The sequence below is a fragment of the Perca flavescens genome, chromosome 23, assembly GCF_004354835.1.
Source record: "Perca flavescens isolate YP-PL-M2 chromosome 23, PFLA_1.0, whole genome shotgun sequence".
Taxonomy (NCBI): domain Eukaryota; kingdom Metazoa; phylum Chordata; class Actinopteri; order Perciformes; family Percidae; genus Perca; species Perca flavescens.
This window is the reverse complement of record NC_041353.1, coordinates 16,895,955-16,916,544: the sequence shown is the minus strand read 5'-3', so window position 1 is coordinate 16,916,544 and position 20,590 is coordinate 16,895,955. Positions and strand designations below refer to the sequence as shown.

Genomic DNA, 20,590 nt, shown 5'->3' with positions numbered 1-20,590 from the left:
TCAATACTAAAGAATGTATGAATGGAGTTTGCATCGCTTTAAATTCGGTATCGAAAAAGTTTTTAAGTATTATTAGTAGAACTTTGGACAGAGCTAGCAGTGGCAATACTGTATCGATACACAGATGCCAAGTATCGATCTTTTATGATATATGTGTTGGTCAGTCTGTCAGCTTGCAGCAATAACAAACAGACAGGGAAATGTAGATTTTTAGATAAAACAGATGTTGACAAAAGTTTCCTTTGGGACATCATTTGAAGTTGAAAAAAAGGTAATACATTGCAATATATCGCAGAATATTGCAGTATGTTTAAAATCGCAATAATATTGTATTGTGACATAGGTATCGTGATGATATCGTCCACAGTCCACACTCGGTACTTTGGTCTGTACGAGGACTTGAACCAGCGACCCTCCGGTTCCCAACCCCCTACGGACCGAGCTACTGCCATCCCCAATCAGGTAGTAGAGCCATTTCTTACCTGTTTAGCAGTCTTTCTGTTGCAGAGGGAGAGCGAGGTAAACTTAATCGGGGGAGAAAGAAGTTAGAATTCTCCTTTCTTAACACATCAGGGGCACCATGTTTAACAGAGCAAGCAGCTCAATTTCTGATGTAAGTAGCCACTAAATGAAATGCGCCGCCAATATCAAGTGTCTTAATACGAGAAGTTTATGCTGTTGATTTGTCATTTAGTCCTCTGTATTTTCAGCAGCAGGGAGAAACTAAACACACAATTGGTTGAAAAGACTGTTTGATATACAGACCCATAATTCACAAACAATACCGGACCAATTTATATCAGAGTTGTGATGAAGAAAAACACTATGTGATAAGAGTTTACCCAATCGGCTCACTTTTTGTGAGTCACCTCTTGACAAAGAAGACCCGCTAAGTGCCTAAAATGTAAATCAATAGGACAGACTTGTGAAAATCCTTTCTAGTGTTGGATCACTAAAAACAACTTCAGTGTAGCTCAGTACGGATACAAAAATGTCTACTTGTGTTTGAGAGGCTGAAATACTGTACCGCTCTCAAAAAAAATCTATTATTTTGTTTTGTTTTCAGCGACACTCGTATCCAATATCCAGACGCTGATGAGAGCGCGGGAGGAGGTGAGGTTTCCCTGTAGTCAAGGGCAATTTGATGGGCCATGTGACACATTTGGCTGTCGCCTGTGAAAACTGCTGCTAAACTCTGCCGTGTGTGTGTGTGTGTGAGTGAGTGAGTGAGTGAGTGAGTGAGTGAGTGAGTGAGTGAAAGAATGAGATTAGGTAGAAATGTCATTATTTTGTGCTTTGTTTATCGTACAACCAAAAAAGGCACTCAAAGCGACTTGTGTTCAAATGGCCGAAGGTCTGGGGACTGAGATAACCACGGCACTGAGGTCGTTTTCGTTTTGTCCATTTGGATACGGAGCTCCTGCAACAAGCAAATATAAATATGCATGCTTCCTTAATCAGGCGTTATTTTTCTTATGTCGATGCTTGACAATCCGCCAGCCGCGCCGCGGGGCATCCCAGAAGCGTGCGTGAAGAGGCTCTCCGCTCCGCTGAAGATGCGCGCCAGGTCTATTATCACGTTAAGCGCCGGCCTGCCACGGTAAAATTTCTGCCGCCACGGTATCAGAAATAGGGCAGACGCACAACAGGGTTTCCGCTGTGTACACCGCGCACCGCCGCTCCTTCAGCCGTTTCTGAAAAGTCATAAAGTCGTAATCACACGACTCGGCAGAGCCGTGTGCTCTACTGAACTCAAGCCAACGCTCATCCGCTCTCTCTCCCCTTTAGAGTGGTGAGCAGGGTGGGAAATTAGCACCCGCCACCAGCCAATGGCGGGTACTTTTTCAAAGTGGAGGGTGACTTTGTGGATTGCAAAACATTCCTTGTAACGGATTTGACAGCGCTTGTCAAAGAATGCTGTTGCTAAGTAACAATGCACAATGCTTATAGCGGTCGCGTTATATTACTGCTAATGAATCCCCAACATTTCCGGATTTTGCTGCTTCATAATAAAAACAGTCAAATACCAAAATAACTGAGGACTTTTATTGTGAAGAACTTACAGGAAATGAAACCGTTCACAGCCGGGGCTTTGACCACGCATATTTCCGTCAACTCCAGACTTCTGTCGAGTAGTTTTCAGCGCTGGTCCATGACACCATGTAGCTGAACTGAGGTACAGACGAAACGAAAATTAGCGGTTAAAAAAAATGTGGTGGCATATCCCCGGTGTTAAGAGGCCAAACACTGTTTAACCATGGTCTCGCAGGCTTTTTTTCGCATCACTTTTAATTTGCCTATATCAATAAAATATGTATTAATAATACAAAATAATGTATTGAAGCAATTCAAAATATGTTAGCGCACTTTATTTTATAAATTTGAATTCCGGAAAAAGTGGCTGGTAAAAAATATAAGTGGCTGGTAAAATTGGGCATTCACCAGGCACTAAAAAGTTAATTTCCCACCCTGGTGGTGAGCAACTGGAACAGTGACAGGACGTCATCACTCACGAAGTCATGACAACCAAATGAACGACAGGGCGAGTACTACTTGTCACTCAATCTTAGGCAAAGTGACAAACAGCGACGAAAGCCGCGACATGAAATCCTGAATCACGCGGGTCCCGTGAAATATGACAGCTACAGTTTATTGGAAAATAGCATTGTGGACACTGAATTTGATGAATTTACTGTTTATCGGACCCCAGATGAGACAAGAAGCTAACGTTAGCAAACGCTGCGGTGCCTCTGACTCCCCGCTGCAGGAGACGCTGTATTCCTCCGACACGCTGTATTAACGTTACGGTTTTAAAACCGTTTTCCAGGTTAGTGGGGGGGTGCGTACCGCTCAAAACCAACATGAAAAACGTAGCTAGTAATGTTCACTCAGCGTTTTGTTTTGTTGTTAAACTGTGTGTCAAATGAGCGGTGACGTTAAATCACCCTACGGTACTGTCTATTTGCTGGATGGTTTCAAGGTAACGGTCGGTAGCTAACATTAGCAGATAAGCCAACACCCCCCACCCCCCGCCGCTGAAAAAGAGGAAACAATATGTCAAAACACCCCTTGGACGCCAAGTATCAATCTTTTGTTATATAAATTGCACATGAGAATTTAACTTTTTGGTATCAGAATATGAAATAAATTGCTTTTTCGGTCCACTAGATGGTGCAGTCGAGTTTTTATTTCTGGTGAGGTCAGAAGGGATCGTCGCCAGGGACCACCGAGGAAGTTGGCATGGTAATAAATTCCAACATATTGCAGAGAATCGCATTATGTTTAAAGTCGCAATAATATTGTACCGTGACGAAGTATCGTATCTTGGGGCCCTCTGGTGATTCCCAGCCCTAATTAGTTGACAAATCGTTCCAATCCTACATGCTGTAAATTACAAGTTTTGGATGCATTATTTCTATAACTTCAGGATCTGCATTCTTTCTGTCACATGCGGTACCGCAGAATAAGTGCGTGTTCATTTGAAAAGTCTGCACTCTATTACCTCATAACAACACTGACTTATACAAAAAAATATTGCAGACTTGAAGGCAGGGTGACACAACTCAAACAAGATTTAAGAGTCCGCTAATCCTTTTGTTTTTTTTGTATTGGATGGAAATTAACAAAAGAATGGCTGCCTAGAATGGTAGCCTGAATAGATTCAAGACAGAGAGGTAGATAAAAAGGCAATGGCATTTGGTCAGAGGATCAGCAGCCGCATTTACGCACTACTTATGCAGCATTTCCACTCCCATAACTGCCAAATTAGAGCCCTTTAACAACTGTGTATCTCGTTGTGTCCGCCGTTAGAAGCTACACAGTAACACTTTAAAGGGCAGCTGTCATTTTTATGTGCCATTATAGAGCAGAGCATGAATACGACTTTTATGTGCAACACCACGAGCCCTCATCATTGGTCATTGCAGGGGCGGGGTTTGAGCTGGTGGCGAGGCTGGGGGTGAAGGGGGAGGGGAGGGGGAAGGCTAATGAGGATGTTCGTGGGTCCTTTAGCCAGGAGGCAGACGGGAGCGCTCTGTGTAAAGATGTCAGTTCATGCTTGATTCGCATCTGATGATTATTACCGTCCCTGCATGGCTTATCGTATCGGGCCCGCCGCTGGCCAATCGACGCGCTGTGCCGATGAGAGGTAAAACAACCACCTTAAGAGGTGCTTAGCGGCTGTAACGATGAAGCTGAGAGAGTGGATGGGGAAACTAGCTGTCACGGCGAAGGTCTGGAGCCATCAAAAACCAAGCACACCCCTGACCCCTTTGTGTCCCAGTCAAACAATGCACACACACGGACGCAACACTTAAACTCGTACTTGTCCATTTTATTGCTCGGTTTCTACGTCTGCACTCTCTCACTGCCTCGCTCAACACATCCCCCACCCCCCCCCCCTATTCTCAAGTGAAATATGACAATAATTGACCCTCACTGTCCAGTCAATCTGTCTCTTTTCTCCCGCTCCTCTCCTTTTTGTCTTTTCTCCTGCCCCGGATCCCAGCCGAATGCTGCAGGATTTCTATAAGAGGAAACACGACATGGAGATTTAAAAAAAATAAAAATAAAATAAAAAATAGGGAAGCTCAACTGTCTAAAACGAGCTTCCAGCGAGAGAGGAAAGGGCTATAGCGTCCTATTTGCATGAGCAGACAGAAGGTTAATAACACAAGCCCTGCTGTGACAAAGGAGAAAAAGAACATAGAGTACTGTAGTTAGGGAGGGATGGAAAGTGCTGATCCTCCACTTCTCACTCCTGAGAATCCATCCAAGACGCAAGGGAGCAGCGTGGAGGTAATTAGAGCCCTGGATATATGATGGGTTCCATGTACAGCACCACCTCCCCTTTTTCTCTGCAGCACCTCATTTCCCAGAATGCATGTTGAGATGGGATAGCAGCAGCAGCAGCACCAACTGTCACAATCTAAAATTGTGTGTGTGTGTGTGTGTGTGTGTGTGTGTGTGTGTGTGTGTGTGTGTGTGTTACATTAGTGTGCGTTTTACATTAGGGGGAAGAATGTGGAGTTTATAAATGGTTAAAATAGCTAAAAGCAATGGAAAAGTAGTTGAAATAATTAGCGAAAGCTAACGGCTGAATGGTACGGGTAAAGGGTACGTGCAATGCATTCTGGTAGCGTCACAGGGGCTTTGGAGAAGCGGAGCATCGAGTTGCCCGCTCCTAATTTGCATGATGTTGAATCCAGGCTACTTCATGCAAACGAGGAGTGGGCAGCGGAGCTGAGATTCCGCAACTGCATGGCCTATTTCTCGCCATAAAGTGTTTTCAGGAACACATTTTGGTGAAATGTTTTCGTAAAATGAGTCGAGCCGTCCAATCAGGTGCCGCCATCGCAGTTGTAGGAGGATGGAGCCTGTTTTCTTTGCTTGTCAATGGTCAGTGAAGAGAAACGGATAACTGCTCGCGTTAGGGGCCTATATATGGAACCCTAACGCTATGGACCCATACCATAACTGGTAGAAGTACAAGCGCAATTTTGACCAAAGCAACCTAAACATTGACAATTCAATTGTGAACTATGAACTTTACATAATGAACTGTTAAAAGGACATCCATCTTAAAGCCCATTCATAAAAGACATATCTGGAACATGACGGGTAGCAGCGATAAAGGGGTTCTTGAGCTCACCTAGGGCTGTGTGGTACGCCAGATGGAAACAGGTTGGAACGCCATTGTTGTACATGACGCAGGGGAAAGTGATGAAAGCTCTTTGTGGTGGCTAGAAAAGAGGCCGAGTGTGACAAGGAGACGTCTTTCCTTCCTCTCTCGCTATTTGTTTGCGTGAGGATACCGGATTACCTCCTGACAGTAAAGCATCAGGCAGTCGAGTACAGTTAAAAGAGAGGAAAACAAAAAAAAAAAAAGGTGTAATCAATCTGACGTGTGTGTGCGTGTGCGCAAAGCAAAACGGTGAATGCAGAAGCTCGCTCTGCGGAAGTTGAGAGAGAGAGCTTCTTTTAGCTATCCTCTCTTTTCCAGCATCATGGCTGAAGAGTGCTGTTCAGAAGTCACCAGAGGGAATTGATTATCAACAGGCGAGGGCTGGATCCTTCCCTGCTCCGGCATAATGAAGCTCTCTATTTCGGGAACGTCAGGTGTTGTTTTAGGCGTCTTGTCGCTGCTTCTTCTCTGTATCCTCGGATCATACCAGCCCAGATAATGAGTGCGCTGGGATTACAGCATGAATAGATTTTTTAAGTCTAATTTAAAGTTACAAAAGCTTTGTTTTGTTTTTTGGTCTAGCAACAATGGGGCGCAACTAAATCTGCAATGCAATAGTTAGGCTATGACAGTATTTCAAATGCATGATGGTAACAAACAAGAGGGGGAGGAGGGGGAGCTCATATGCTAACGAATACACAAGCTCCGACAATTAAAAACACACACACGCAGGTGCACGGGACACACACACACACACACACACACACACACACACACACACACACACACACACACACACACTATAAATAGCGGAGATCCATGGCAACCTGAGAATTGTTGTTTGCCGTCACATGCTGCTGAGAGCGAGAGAAGAGCGAGGGAGTTAAATAACACTGGGAGATTGGTTTGTGTGAGAGGCAAAGTCAAAACAAATTACGCCTTTTCTATCACTTTGGGCCCACCGGTAAAGCATCTGAAATAGCTTTGTGCCTGGGGACATTTTACCACTGAAAGAATACGGCGGCAACGTCCTCCGAGGACCTTAAAAAAAAAAAAAAAAAACAAAGAGATGAGGGGAGGAGGAGAGGATTGGGAGTGAGAGGGTTTAGTTTTACTGCGGATCACAGGTGGCGCCTTGACCACCTAACTAACTCTATTCACTTTATTCTTTCCCATCTCTCCTCCCTTCGCCTGTCTCTTCCTATCTCACCGCGGTGCCCTGCTGTCGCGCTGAAGGTCTCCTCTGCTGAAAATTGTGAAACGCCATTAAACTGATGCATGCTTTTCTTTTCTTTGTGAGCTCTTAAACATGGGTCTGTCCAAAGTGGTCCGCCCCAAAGTGGTTCCATGACGTTCAAAACGTAAATGAATATGGAATTCATACTCTTAAGAGGCAGCCCGGAAGGTTTTTATCCCATTTCTATCGACTCCAGCTTGTTGATTTAACTTGTTGTTTTTTTTCCAGGCAAACAAGTCAGGAAGAAACGTCTGCCTTTCTCCATTTAAACTGACCTTCAGCAGAACTTTTGCTTTCCTCTCTCCTTCTCGTGCAAAATGAAAACTTGGAAACCTGCGCTCTCCCTGCTTTCTCTTTCCCTTCGCAACATGAGGGATGTAGCAACGTGAGATATATATCAGCCTTTAATTGATTTTTTTGTTTTGCAAGATAAAGTAATTCGGTGCAATTGTTTCAGTTGGCGGCGTATTTGCACTCGCTTCCATATGCTGTTCATTAATTTGCAGCTAGTGGGTGATTTATCAACCTATTACACTTGGGCTTGTGCCCTCGACACACACACACACACACACACACACACACACACACACACACACACACACACACACACACACACACACACACACACACACACACACACACACACACACACACACACACACACACACACACACACACACACACACACACACACACACACACACACACACACGTATGTTCCCGCTAATCTTGAGGAGGCATACATGTGGCACCGCTTTGGTGGCTGGTGTTGTAATGGCTGCGCTAAAGGGCTGGGAGCGAGCCAGAATCTGTCAGACTGCAGATGGATGGACCCATGGGCTGCGCACACACACAAGCTGTTTGCCCTGGCCCGGCCCGGCCCGGCCCAAACTGGACTGGCCCACTTGTGAGCGCCACAGCGAGGCTACAGTATGTGGGGCAACTGGGCCGGCCAGGACTAAATCTAAATGCCAATACCACGAGATTAAAATCACTGGTAACTACTGGATTCTACAACACAACACGTGCACCTATGTTTGTGTTGCATTAAATAATAAGCCACAAAAAGGCATTAGCGAAAGCATGGGTAAGCATTTAAAAAGAGCCTAAAACCTCTGGCTTCTTGAGGAATGCAAAACAAAAATCAATATGGTATTAACAGCGAGTAGAAAATATTAAGGCTGCTTGATCTCTCCATGAAATAAACAGACTAATAAGATCCTCGTGACGGCTTTGGCTCTCGCCTCTTTGTGCAAAAGTATGAATCAGAGGAGAGAAAAACAAAGTTTTTTTTGGGCTCAGCGACAACTGGCACATCATTGGTTGAAATTGAATGATGGCGCTCAATAACAGGAATGTGGTCTTAATATCACATAGCCCTCACAGTATTTCTAAATATATTTCATCAGCCTTGTGTGGTGTTGTATTGTGCTAACTACAGTGCTAAATCCCATGCTGTTGTTTGTGAGAAGCACTGATAAGGGAGGGAGAAAACATTTCTGGTTGTACGATTGCTTGAGAGAGCCAGCCAAATGGATTGTTATGGTTTTTTTTTTTTTTTTTTTTTTTTCAAGAGGCTGTTACAAAATTACAAACTGGATAATAAAACTGTCTGGCTGAGATCCGTTTCACAGGTTTTTTTCCCCCGTTTCACAATGTGACGTCCGGCGGATTTTCAAGAGTGTACGACACAGCAGACGTGTTTGCTGTATTGGATATCAATGCAGACTGCCAACTGTTTGCAGTTTCTTGATTTCTAACATAACTGTTGCAAAGCAAATACCATATGATGGAAATAGCAGACAGGTTCTCTGTGTTATTTATTTTAGTCTGAAAAGGACTGAAGTCTCGCCTTCAAGTTGGCTTTCAACAACTCCTCTGCTCCCTTAAAGAGCAGCATAAGACCACATCAGAACTGAAGGAACCTTAGCCACCAGAGGACACTTTCTGTCAAAGAGAGCATCTTTTACGACAAATACAATGCCCCACTGAAAGGCTTCATGGGTGGGGTGTGAACAACAGACGTAACTCACCGCCACAGAACTAAGGCTTGACCCCATCTTCTTTTTTTATCTTGACTGAATGTATTTGTTTGGTAAACTAGACTGAATTTGGGCCTGACATCTTTCACTTGTTTTAAAGCTCCCATATTGTTCTCATTTTCAGGTTCATACTTGTATTTTGGGTTTCTACCAGAACATGATTACATGCTTTAATGTTGAAAAAACACATTCTTTTTCTCATACTGTCTCTCTGAATACTCCTGTATTCCCCCTCGGTCTGAAACGCTCCGTTTTAGCGACTGTCTCTTTAATTCCCCCTCCCAAAAAAGCCAAGTCTGCTCTTATTGGTCAGCATTTCCGGGTCTTTCACGTCTGCATTCTCGGAGTCTCTGCCTTAAAAAAAAGACTGTAACAGCACTGTAGCGGCATTTTCAACCTAGATAGTATAGTTGTGACATCACAACCGTACAGAAGTCCTTACTGCTCGTTTAAAGGCACCGTTTCTGAATATGTATGTACTTAATTTTGTTTATTCATTGAAGCCTCTATGTTTACAGGGTTGTGGTGATGCACAATGTGCTATAGGTGCCAAAAAACGTTTGGTACTGCCAATTTGTTTTGTTTTGTCATGGTTCATGTGTGCAATAAACATTACACTTCGTGAGAAAAACATTGTGGCAGAGAATCGTGATTCAATTGGTTCAAGAAACTCAATTCTAAGCTAAAAAAATCGTGATTCATATTTTTCCCCGAATCGAGCAGGCCTATTCAGAATAAAGGCATATAGTTTGCATACAAAAAACCATTACAAAAAAGGGAGAAGGAAAACAGCAAACCTATACATTAGAAGTACAGAAACCAGGACAGACAATACATTTAAAAAAAGGGCTGCATTTTACATCACCAGAGAAATCACAATTCACACTACCACCATTTGGAGTGGTAAAAGCTGGACATTATAACCATTTATCCATATTTAGTTGACTGTTTCGACCATTCGATCATGACTTAGTTATTAACTCATTGCTGAGTTGCTCTATTAACACAGATTTCAGTCCCACACCACCCCCGTGCCTCCTTAAACCCAGCAATCAAAGTCATACAAGCAAACAAAACACCAGAAATCCAAAAGCAAAAGGGACCTAGAAGCAAAGGAGTGCTTTCATTCCTCCTTGTGCAAAGTACTTGCTTTAGTTTAATCAACATGAATTAATTGTATGCACGTATTTCTACTTAATGAGCTATAGCAAGCAAAACCACTACCTGTTTTCCCTCTTAAGGAATCAATATTTCCACTAAAGACTTTTCATTAGCCAACTTTCAAGATGGCCTTGCACTGCTTTTTAAAAAGGATGTAATGATGGATGCTGTTAAAGCTTATCTTATGCCCAAATGCAGATTCCCCAGGTGGAAAATACTTTGCGTTTCCTGTGGGCTTAAGTGACAAGAGCCTCACATTTAGCTTCTAATGCATTATTATACAAAGCAGGTTTAAGCCTCCAGCTAAACACACACACACACACACACACACACACACACACACACACACACACACACACACACACACACACACACACACACACACACACACACACACACACACACACACACACACACACACACACACACAGCAGATGAAATCATAGCTGACAGTAATAGGTAAACACACCAAAGTAAATAAACTACATTAAAAAACTGACATGTTTAATTTAGCTGAGCGTTTTGCCTTATCGGCTCGGCAGTGTTTTTGTTTAACAGAGAGGGAGTCGGTGAAGGGATGAGAGGAGCGAGCAGGGAGAGAGCCCTGCAGGTAATTATACTCCATACACTTGTAATGTGGGGGTCAGCCCGAGTCCCTCCCCTTTGTTCTACAATCAATAGCCTCGGAGGAGGTGGGGTGAGACCGAGGGGAGGCAGAGAGACAGGGAGGAAGCGGAGGGAAGAGTCGGAGCCAGAAAGTTGCTGGGTCTTTACATTCGGCATTAATCATTTAACAGCATGAGTGCGGGCAGGTGGGGGAGCACAGACACTTAAGTAGTCAGGTGCAACAGGGAAATACGTGGTGGCATTAACAGGCCCCTACAGGAAAAACAGGGACTACACCCTGCAAAGGGATTGGTTGGAGGAAGGAGGCTGAATAAAAGAGCTGAAGAGGGCTGGAGAGAGAGGGAGAGAGAGAAATTATCACTTTTACTTAATCTGGAGATCTTTGGGGAAAGAAGCAGCGGTGACTTTACTGTCGCCATCTAGCAAGATAACTTAGTGAGTTTATTTGACAAGAGAACGGCGCCAGACCCAGTAGTAAAAGAAGAAACATTAAAAAAAATAAAATAAATAACATCCCTATTTCTCTTCCGACCTGTTAGACAGACCATCCTTTATTGTTTTACAATCTCCAACCTGCATTCCCCTGCATCTGCACCCGGAGCAGCTACCGCAGAGCAAAGTTATATGGACTCATCCCCTTCCCAAAATAAGAGCCTCGCTGTATACCTTTCTATAAATACAATTTATATACATACAGTGTATATATCAGTTTTAGGGCTGCAACTATTTGGCATTCAAATGTTTCTGCCAATTATTTTCCCGATCGCTTGGTCTATAAAATGGTAGAACATACTGAGAAAAAAATGGGCAACACAATTTCCTTGAGTCCAAGGTGGCAGTCCAAACTGTAAAAGTATTCAATTTACTGTCACAGAAGATGAAGAAAACCAGCCAATACTCACATTTGTGAAGCTCGTACCAGTTAATTTGTGAGACTTTAACTTAAAATGTGGACATCATAATTGTTGCCAATTAAATTTCCGTAAATCAAATAAATGATTAACAAAGCAGACTTGCGCCGACCAGTGAAGTGATGTGCTAAATTACTGTGTGTTTATGGGGGGGTTCTGGTTTTTACCTCGAGATGGGATGGGATAGGGGGACAATAATGTGTTTAGATTTTCATGACTTTATGTATCTGTATTGTATACTGTAGCTGGTTTGTATTTTATTGCGCCATCTACCTGCCCAGAGACTACTGGCAGAAACTAGCAATTTGCTACAACCAGGCACAAGACATCTATTAAAAAGGTCCCGTGGCATGATAATTTCACTTTGAGGTTTTTTAACATTAATATCCGTTCTCCCAGCCTGCCTATGGTCCCCCAGTGGCTAGAAATGGCGATAGGTGTAAACCGAGCCCTGGGTATCCTGCTCTGCCTTTGAGAAAATGAAAGCTCAGATGGGCCAATTTGGAATCTGCTCCTTATGAGGTCATAAGGAGCAAGGTTACCTCCCCTTTCTCTGCTTTGCCGCCCAGAGAATTTGGCCCACCCATGAGAGAGAGAGAGACATCATGGCTTTTCAAACAAGCAAAGTGTCTCTTTCCTCCTCAATAGCATTTAAAGCGACAGACACAGAAATGGCACATACTAAGGAAAGCTCATTGTGGGACTGGCTCTAGTGGCTGTAATTCTGCACCGAGGCTGAATTTCGGGAAAGAGACTTCAGATACAGTATTAGGGGACCACTGAGGTCTATATAAAAGCATCCAACGAGCAGCATGTCATAGGACCTTTAATGTCTTTTGTGCACTGTCCCAGTTCAAATAAATAAATCACAATTACAATTACTGACTGTTTCAGCGCACAGTCATTTTATTACATTAGAAATGGCAGACGCTTTGTTGAGCTATACATAGCCTGGGGACAAGCACTGCCTGAGGAGACGAGTTCTGGGGAACAAAGTCCTTTTCACTGTAGTTGAAGAAAGGTTTGTTTGGCTCATTTTTTAATTGGACCTTGGCTCATAAAAGTGAGTCTGAATTACAATATTTTCATGTGAAAACTTTGGTGTACAGTTCCGTCTACTAGCTAATTAGGTCTGGGGTCGGGATGAGGCCTTTTTCTTAGTGTAAAGCTTTAGGCTAGGGTCGAGTTTGGTCACTTTCACATGTCATTTTTGAAGAAATGTCTGTCTTTCTTAGGCCTGTAACAATTATTACATAATTGTCTAATCGCAATTTTTTGACATAATCGCCATAGTCATTAATGCATTACATGAAGGTTGGGTTTAAGTCTCAGTGTTAGGCATGTGCAGAACGCTACTGTGGTGACTGGTAACACTGGCGAGCAGTTTTTTTGTGGAAACTATTGCAGGTATTTGCAAAGAACTGCAAATATCTTTTCCTGTCTTGCAGATATTCCCGATTGGTTGAATTCACGTTCAATTATGCACGACTGCAGAGGACTCCTGGAGGGGCTAATACACGGTCAAGCAATGTCCATTATTCATGAAGCACTTGCAATATTCAAGATGATAACAAGGAGCCTATGGGGCACAAACACAGATTAAACCCAGCACATGACACGGTGTTTGTTTGTGCATATCCACACATGTACGAAGGGATTAAGGGTGCCACTTCAGCCGTGCCTCCACATGGAACCAAGATAGAAACTCATTGTTCCCTTCTCAGCTGAAATGGGAATCTGTCTTGGTCTGCATTCCCTTCCTCAGCCTCCGAATCAGACAGAGATAAGGAGGGACGCTATTGCAGTAATGTCAGTCTTCAGCCAAATGGATAAACCCCGGATGGCAGGCTTTTTGCCGGTGATAAGGATGTTACTGCCACAGATCTGTGGGAGACAAGGTTCAGCTATCTAAAAGCCGGGGAGAAATGGGCCCTGCTCGTATGCCCACAGCTTCATGACATGGAGCTTGTTGTAACTGATGACTACAGTTTTCAAAGATCTGAACGATATGGCATGAACAACAAGCTCTCGGTATGCTCATTCTGGCCATCTTTGGGATTGATGGAAGCTTGGTAGAAAATGTGGTCTCTTTTATGTGGACGCTGACAGCTAATGCCCACTGTGGAGACTGTTCAGGTGCCCCAGACTCAAGCCCAGCTTTACATTAGGCACCATGCTGTCACTTACAGACGTAATTAGGCCTTGATGTACGCGGGGTGGGAAAAGTTGCGCCTATGCAACCAGGAGTGCCACGCCACCTCAGCCCCAAACAGAGCGCGGTGCAGCGTTTCCGACAAGCCCGCCACAAATCATTGTTTTGTTTCATCTCATCAGTGCTTTGAAGCGTGAGGTGCCAGCAGGGGAAGTGCGATTATCCAGCTAAAATTCTGCAAGGGGAAATTACAGCTCTGTGGCACCAGGTGCATCTACAATGCAAACCCCTATCCTCCCCCCTCCCCCCCTCTCTTATTCTCAGGCATAAACAGGCAGGCAAACGTGAACACATATGCCACAACACACGCCTGTACATAAAATACGTACGCACGCATACAAGCTCCCACTGTCACACCTGCTCTTTCTCCGTCTGTCTTTTCACATGCACAAATCCTCTCCTACGTCCCTGCCATCCCTCGTAAAACACAAGCAGCACAATCACCCAGTGACACAGATCCGCGCATGATCTCGCCACAATGCAGCAAGCGGGGCAGGCAGGAGCTGCTCCAGAAGAGGCAATTCTGTTTCTGTTTGTTCGACAGAGGAAAAGGGAGGGGAGAATAGGAGTGGAAGGGGTGGGAGTAAATCTAACATAGGGGCCCCGTGGCAGAGCCCACAGGATCAAATCCAATTCTGGCAAGATACACATTAAGCCCCGTCAATCACACCAGTGTCCTTGGAATGCGGCAGAATGGTGATGAGAACGTCGGGGGAGTCTCTTTTTCCACGAGAGCTGGGATGAAGCCACTTAACACAAACCCACACACACACACACACACACACAAAACACACAACACACACACCACCCTGAGGGGTCCCCATATTTAAACCCGCTCAGGCACATATGCAACTGTAGGACATGATCTACATGTCTACAGCTCAAGTATTCTTCTTACACTCAATGGATTTGTTGTGCTACCTCCAGGCCAACGGGAAAAGAAGCACGCTAAGGATTTGGGCGTGGAGGAGGATGTGTGCCATTTAGACTTTCAAGTAGGGGAATAACATTTACAGAAAGTAGAAGTGAACGGCTAAAAATAACAAAATATGAAGTCTTAATCAGAATAATTAGACAATTTCACAAACTTTCCGTTCGGTGTGTTGGCCAAATCGTTTTTAAAAGGCGGTGGTGGGGTTGCGTTGGGACTTGACCTCAGTATTTCTAAAATCCTACAGTGCTGTTAATGACTGACTAGTCTCATTATATAGCCTGGCCGTACTAGATTTTTGATACCATTAACAATATTCATATTTGGGAGTTTAAAAAGTTAACAAAAACAAGATAAGATAGCGATATATTGACGGCCGATAGTAACGTAATATAACAAACGATCTTGATATGGATCTTTTCAGTGTTTTTTTTGTTAGCATGAAATGTGCTATATGACATTTTTTTATTATTATTATTGCTCTTGAAGAGTACTCCACTGTTTTAGCATTGCACTCCTCTAACATTGTCAAATTCAATGCAACAGAACCAGAGATAGCGTCTTTTTTATTTCATATATCCTTCCTCCCTGACGCCTACATTACCCACAATCCAACTCAACCACAGTTGAGGCAGATCAGTCGGAGAGTCAAGAGACATCACTTGAAGCAATGCATCAGACTTCCCAGAGCTCCCTCTTGGGCCACAAAAGGCTTTATGCAACTTTTTTTCACGATGCAGTAGTACTCAACACCTGTAAACAAACTATGATGTGGCAAACGGGTGGCAATCCCTTCTTAACGGTACCAAAACATGCATCCAAAAAGCCCATTCATGTACATTATATCAAATTCATACCAAACCTGTGCCAAAATACAAAATCTAAATTAACTAAAAATCACACGCTGTTTGGCTCGCAGCTTGAGCTCACTCAGGCTACAGCGGAAGCGACAGTTATTCTCTTTACTTTTATTCTGGACTTACTGCCAATTAGCTTAACTACACAAGTAATTATCTTTCACATCAAAGGGCAGCGCTCTGAGCCCTGCTGGTCCCCCACCCAACCAACCAACTATTCCCCGACTCTCTATCTCCCTATCTCCCTCTCTCTCTCCTGGAGCCAGCTGAATCATGACGTTGGCAGATAATTAGCCGTCGCCTGGCTGCGTTTGATGGGGGCACGTGTGACGAGCAGCCGTCTACCGGTGGAGCTACTGAATGAGAACCCAGAGAGATGTGATAAACACATTCAACAGTGGCTATTTGATCGCAGGTGTTAAGCTGCAGACTGAGTGAAAGCCTATATAGTTTGTTACGGATTAGCTGTAAACAAATGACACCCCAAGGGAACCGTTGATGATTTTTTATTAATTTTTTTTTGTGGCTTCATCCGTGCTCAGCAGCTCTTTCATGTCGTTCCATTAGCGGCGCTCTTTCTGATCACAGTGCGCTCTGATCAATGGATGATGGAACCGGCTGGTTTGATTGCTTGCTGCCCAAAAGCCACGACTTAATGGCAGGACCTCATGACTGTGACCGTACAGTCCGTCTTTGTGCGCGTACATTTGAAATTATTTCCATCTACTTCGTTCACCGATGCCCCCGGGCTCCCGTTTTCTGCAAACAAGACAATAATCAGGTCATCCGGCATCGGGCGTGAATCCTTCATTAACAATCTAGCGATAATCTCTGCAGGAACATGTGACTGTGGGAGAACATTTACATGAACTGCATTTAAATTCCTTTGAAGTGGTTTGTTTTGCTCACCTTGGAAACACACTATTTCTACTTCTCCTCTGTGGTAAGAAGTAAACGCACCCCATAAATATTTATCTACCTAGGGCCCGTGCTATTCTGGCCCAGTGTTTTGAACATAGCCACTGGAGATTAGGCCTATCAGGGTCCCATCGAGAGAGAGAGAGAGAGAGAGAGGGGGGGAAAAAAGGAGGGAGGTGGAAGGGAGCAGTGGAGGATAATATTTTTGTACGTGTTCCAAACTGAAATGGTTTGCGTGATGTTTAATGCAGGAGGATCGGGGCAGGGTTCAGAGTGTGTTTCCTTCACGAGTCACCTCACACACCTCCCAACTTTCAGTCACAAATAAGACGAGTCTCTATGCAGCTTTTTGGGAGAGTTTTTGAGCTTCTAGGGAACTATTTTGTTGTCTTAAAGCTACACTGTGTAAGAATTTCTCCCGTCTAGCGGTGAAATTGTATACGGCAATTAACTGAATATTACTTTCTAGCCCCTTTCTAGCTCTTAGTATCTCCATCGTTTTTTTGGGGGCTTTTTCTGTTATTTGAAAGTGGATAGACATGAAAGGGGGAGAGAGATGGGTGGATGAAACACAGCAAATGTATAAGATTTAAACAATATATAGCTTTAATAAAGAGCTAGACGAACGGGAATTTGATATACAGCCTATGTCAGAGAGACAGAATACAAAGATGTGTCCAACCTTAAAGCCACTTAAGGGGAAATTATAAAGGTCTAATAATCAGTCTATAAAATGCCAACAAATGCAGATTGCAACTTCCAATTCCAAGGTGACGTCTTAAATAATCTGGTTTTGTCTGACCACAAGTCCAAAACCCAAAGATATTCTATCTGCAATGATATATAACAAAGAAAAGCAGCAACTTCTACTTTTTATTAGAATCTGAAACCAGAGAATGATCAGCATTCTTTTAACTATTTTTCCATCTCTGCTTTAGGTTTTTTTTTGTCAGAAAATCAACAATGACTCAGGTGCAGAATAAAAGCAGCCCTAGAGACTTTCATTCCGCCTTGAATTAATCTGCCAAGAAAAGTCAAAAATGTCAAGAAAAAAAAAAAAAAAGGCACCAATCGCCAAAACCTTGGGAGGAAAATGTATCAGGAATTAGTTGCCAGGTCTGGCACCATTGTGAAACCCAGGCAATACTTGCTGTCACTTCCTGACGTGAGAACCAAAGAACTGCTGGTGGCGCTAGTTCCTAATTAGAAGATGCATTAATATGGAACATGCTCGCACACATTTACTGCTATGAACATGTGTGGTTCCATGTGCCTGCAAGCTCATTAATGCATGCAGAGGAGTGTATCGTGTGTGTGTGCGTGTGTTTTTCTTTGCCTCCCTGACCCATGGTGACACAAGGTGGGCGGTTGGATTAAAACGTACACACGCACGGTTACGCCTACGTTAAAACACTTACCGGAAATGACGAGCGGGATGAGCGTGACGAACGCAACACATGGGCAGCTGACTGGACGAACGTGTCACGTGGGTCTTGCTGCTCCCGAATTTCAAAACAGACTCTAACGGCGTCTTGTTCTGAATAAGATCTGGTTTTTTTACAAAAATAGTTCACTGAAACGTGTTTCTGAAAACATTTTAAGCGAGAAATAGGCCATACAGTTGCTGAATCTGTCAATCGACAAAGGCCGGGTCAAAAGATTTTCCGAGAGGCGGCGAGCCGAGCCGACCGCTCCTCAAGTGGAGCGCTGCAGGTCACGCCACGTGTAGAAATGTCAAGCGGGAGAGATAAGGAAGGCTGCCCGGAGTTGGAGGATGCGCCGGCGTCGCACAAGTCTGGTGTGTGGGAACATTTGGGATTTCATGTTACCTATGATGACAGCGGAAATAAAAACAATAGATAAAACTGCCACTGTGTGCAAGCACTGTGCAACATGCATTCAATATGCTAATTTTAGCATATTTTATCAATATATCATATGCTGAAGTATATTTCTGCAGTGTTAAAGATTAAAAGAACAAAAGAACCGTACAGAACCGAAAACCGTGATACGAACCGAACCGTGCCACCCCTAATGCTAACCTGTTAACTGGTGAGCTCTGCGGGCTTCCGTAGCTTCGGAGGCCTCCACCTGGATGTTATTGCGGCCTGCTCCAGCGCTCTAATGAGCCCGCCTCAACTCAGTCAAAGTCATCTGATGACACTGATGTGGGGAGATTGATATTCACGCTTGACTCGCCGTCCTCTCCACTTGACTGCTATGTTTACCTCCCCACACAATTAGTATCTGGTGAAGACAGACAGACAAAGGAGGGAGAGAGGGATGGAGTCAGACTCTGCTGCTGTGCGTTTTGCGCGCGACCACATTAGCTCCAATCGTTTAGAAAGATGGGAGATGTCTTTCAATGTGGCTTGAAGGTGGCTTTCTATATCACAGGGCCATTACTAGCTCATTTAATCCCCCATAACGCTACTTTACCTCTCCGAACGTCAGTAGCTTGAAATAACAAAGAGATGGATTGGCTTAAGTAAAATGCATATTTCAACAGTCTCCATTCAAATTTGCATCGAGGACGTGCCTCGCTTTTTTTGGCCTTTTTAAGACGCACTTCTTAAATGAACCCGCAGAGCAAACTCTACCAGTTGGAATTGGTAGGTATGGGTTCAACTCACGCCCACACAGCGCTGTTTACACTTCAAACCCCTCCATCTCAGTTAGCCAACTTTTATCTGACTATAGTAGCATATAAACAAATAAAACACTTAAGATGAGAATTGTCTGCCCACTCTCTGTGAAAAAACAAGAAAATGGAAGAGGCGGGGGGGGGGGCATATGGCCAGTGACTTTTAGCAGAGCTCGAGAAGAAAGAGAGGCGCCAACACAGCAGCCATGTCTTTAAACTGGTTTAGCATTAATTGACATTCTCTCTAATCGGTGCATTCACCATTTGAACACAGTGATGGAAACGGTTTATATGCAGAATACTGATGCCTACCTGGGTGGGAGAGTGAGCAGAGCTGAGCAGAGCAGGTGGACGCTCAGGTACACCGAAAAATTACGTCCAGGCAAAACCATAGACGGTATAGTCTATGGGCCAAACGGAGGGAGGTTTTGTGTGGAGCCACAGCGCCTCTCTGTGGACACACTGAAAATGGCCGCCTCATTCTGCTGTGCTGAGCGGATACCAAACGTGTCTCTCAGTTAGCTTGAGCTGGAGGGATACTAGCTGTATTATTTAACTTTATACTTCTACTCCACCACATTTCAGAGGGAAATATTGGACTTTTTACTTCACTACAGTTTTTTTACGTGCTACTTTCAGTTACCTTTAACATTTTACATGTTTATAGGGTTCCCCTTGACATATCGACTGAACTTTGCACCAAAATAGTTAAAACTATTCAGTATTTCAGAAAAAGAACAAGGATTAGAGAAATGTACAAAGTCTTTTCTACCCCATTGACCCCTCAGATTTACCGTGTGACCATTTGTATGGGGTCAAAACTGGACTAATAGTCAACCAATATAGTTCAAAGCTTTCTTTCTTGATTTTACGGTTACCATTTTTTATACATTTTCTTTGAATACAGGACTTATACTTCTAATTGTTGCATTGGTAGTTTTACTCCAATAAATGAGCATGCTCTTCAGCTACAGGTTTTTACAGTCAGTACTGAAACATCTCTTGTAATCGAGAGGGGAACTGTAATGATTTCATTAATACAGCTCCTGACACATTTACTAAGAACCCTACATTTCTCAGCAGGAGCATCATTTGGAAATTCAGAATAGTATATGTAGAAAAAGCATTAAAAATAACTAGAGAAGGCATTTCCTGAAGAAAATATGGGTGAGAGTTGGCAAGCTGCAGCAGCCACTGGTGCTTAAAGAGCACGTATTAACATTAGAAAAGCTGCATTTACAGGAGAAAAAGCAGGTGTGATTAAAAACAAGAGAATATCTCAAACTAACATGTCCTCTGGCACTGCGGGGATTCAAATTTATGACAGATTAACAAGGTGCATGCTGTGCCAAGTGAGCCAACACTTA

At 43.6% G+C, this 20,590-nt stretch overlaps 1 long non-coding RNA gene across 5 annotated transcripts in view; it reads right to left on the bottom strand.

Annotated features, from left to right (window-relative positions):
* LOC114550552 (uncharacterized) overlaps positions 1-19,673 on the bottom strand; it is a 113,352-nt gene extending 93,679 nt beyond the window's left edge. For 4 of the 5 annotated variants that reach the window (XR_003691709.1, XR_003691711.1, XR_003691712.1 and 1 more), the window contains exons 1-2: positions 19,536-19,673; positions 18,622-18,826 (exon numbers count right to left, since the gene is read on the bottom strand). This is a non-coding gene — a long non-coding RNA (uncharacterized LOC114550552). Of the gene's footprint in view, positions 1-16,151; positions 16,421-18,621; positions 18,827-19,535 lie in introns of those variants that run through there. The other variant, XR_003691708.1, reaches the window with a different exon arrangement.
* Between the last annotated feature and the right edge of the window lie 917 nt (positions 19,674-20,590).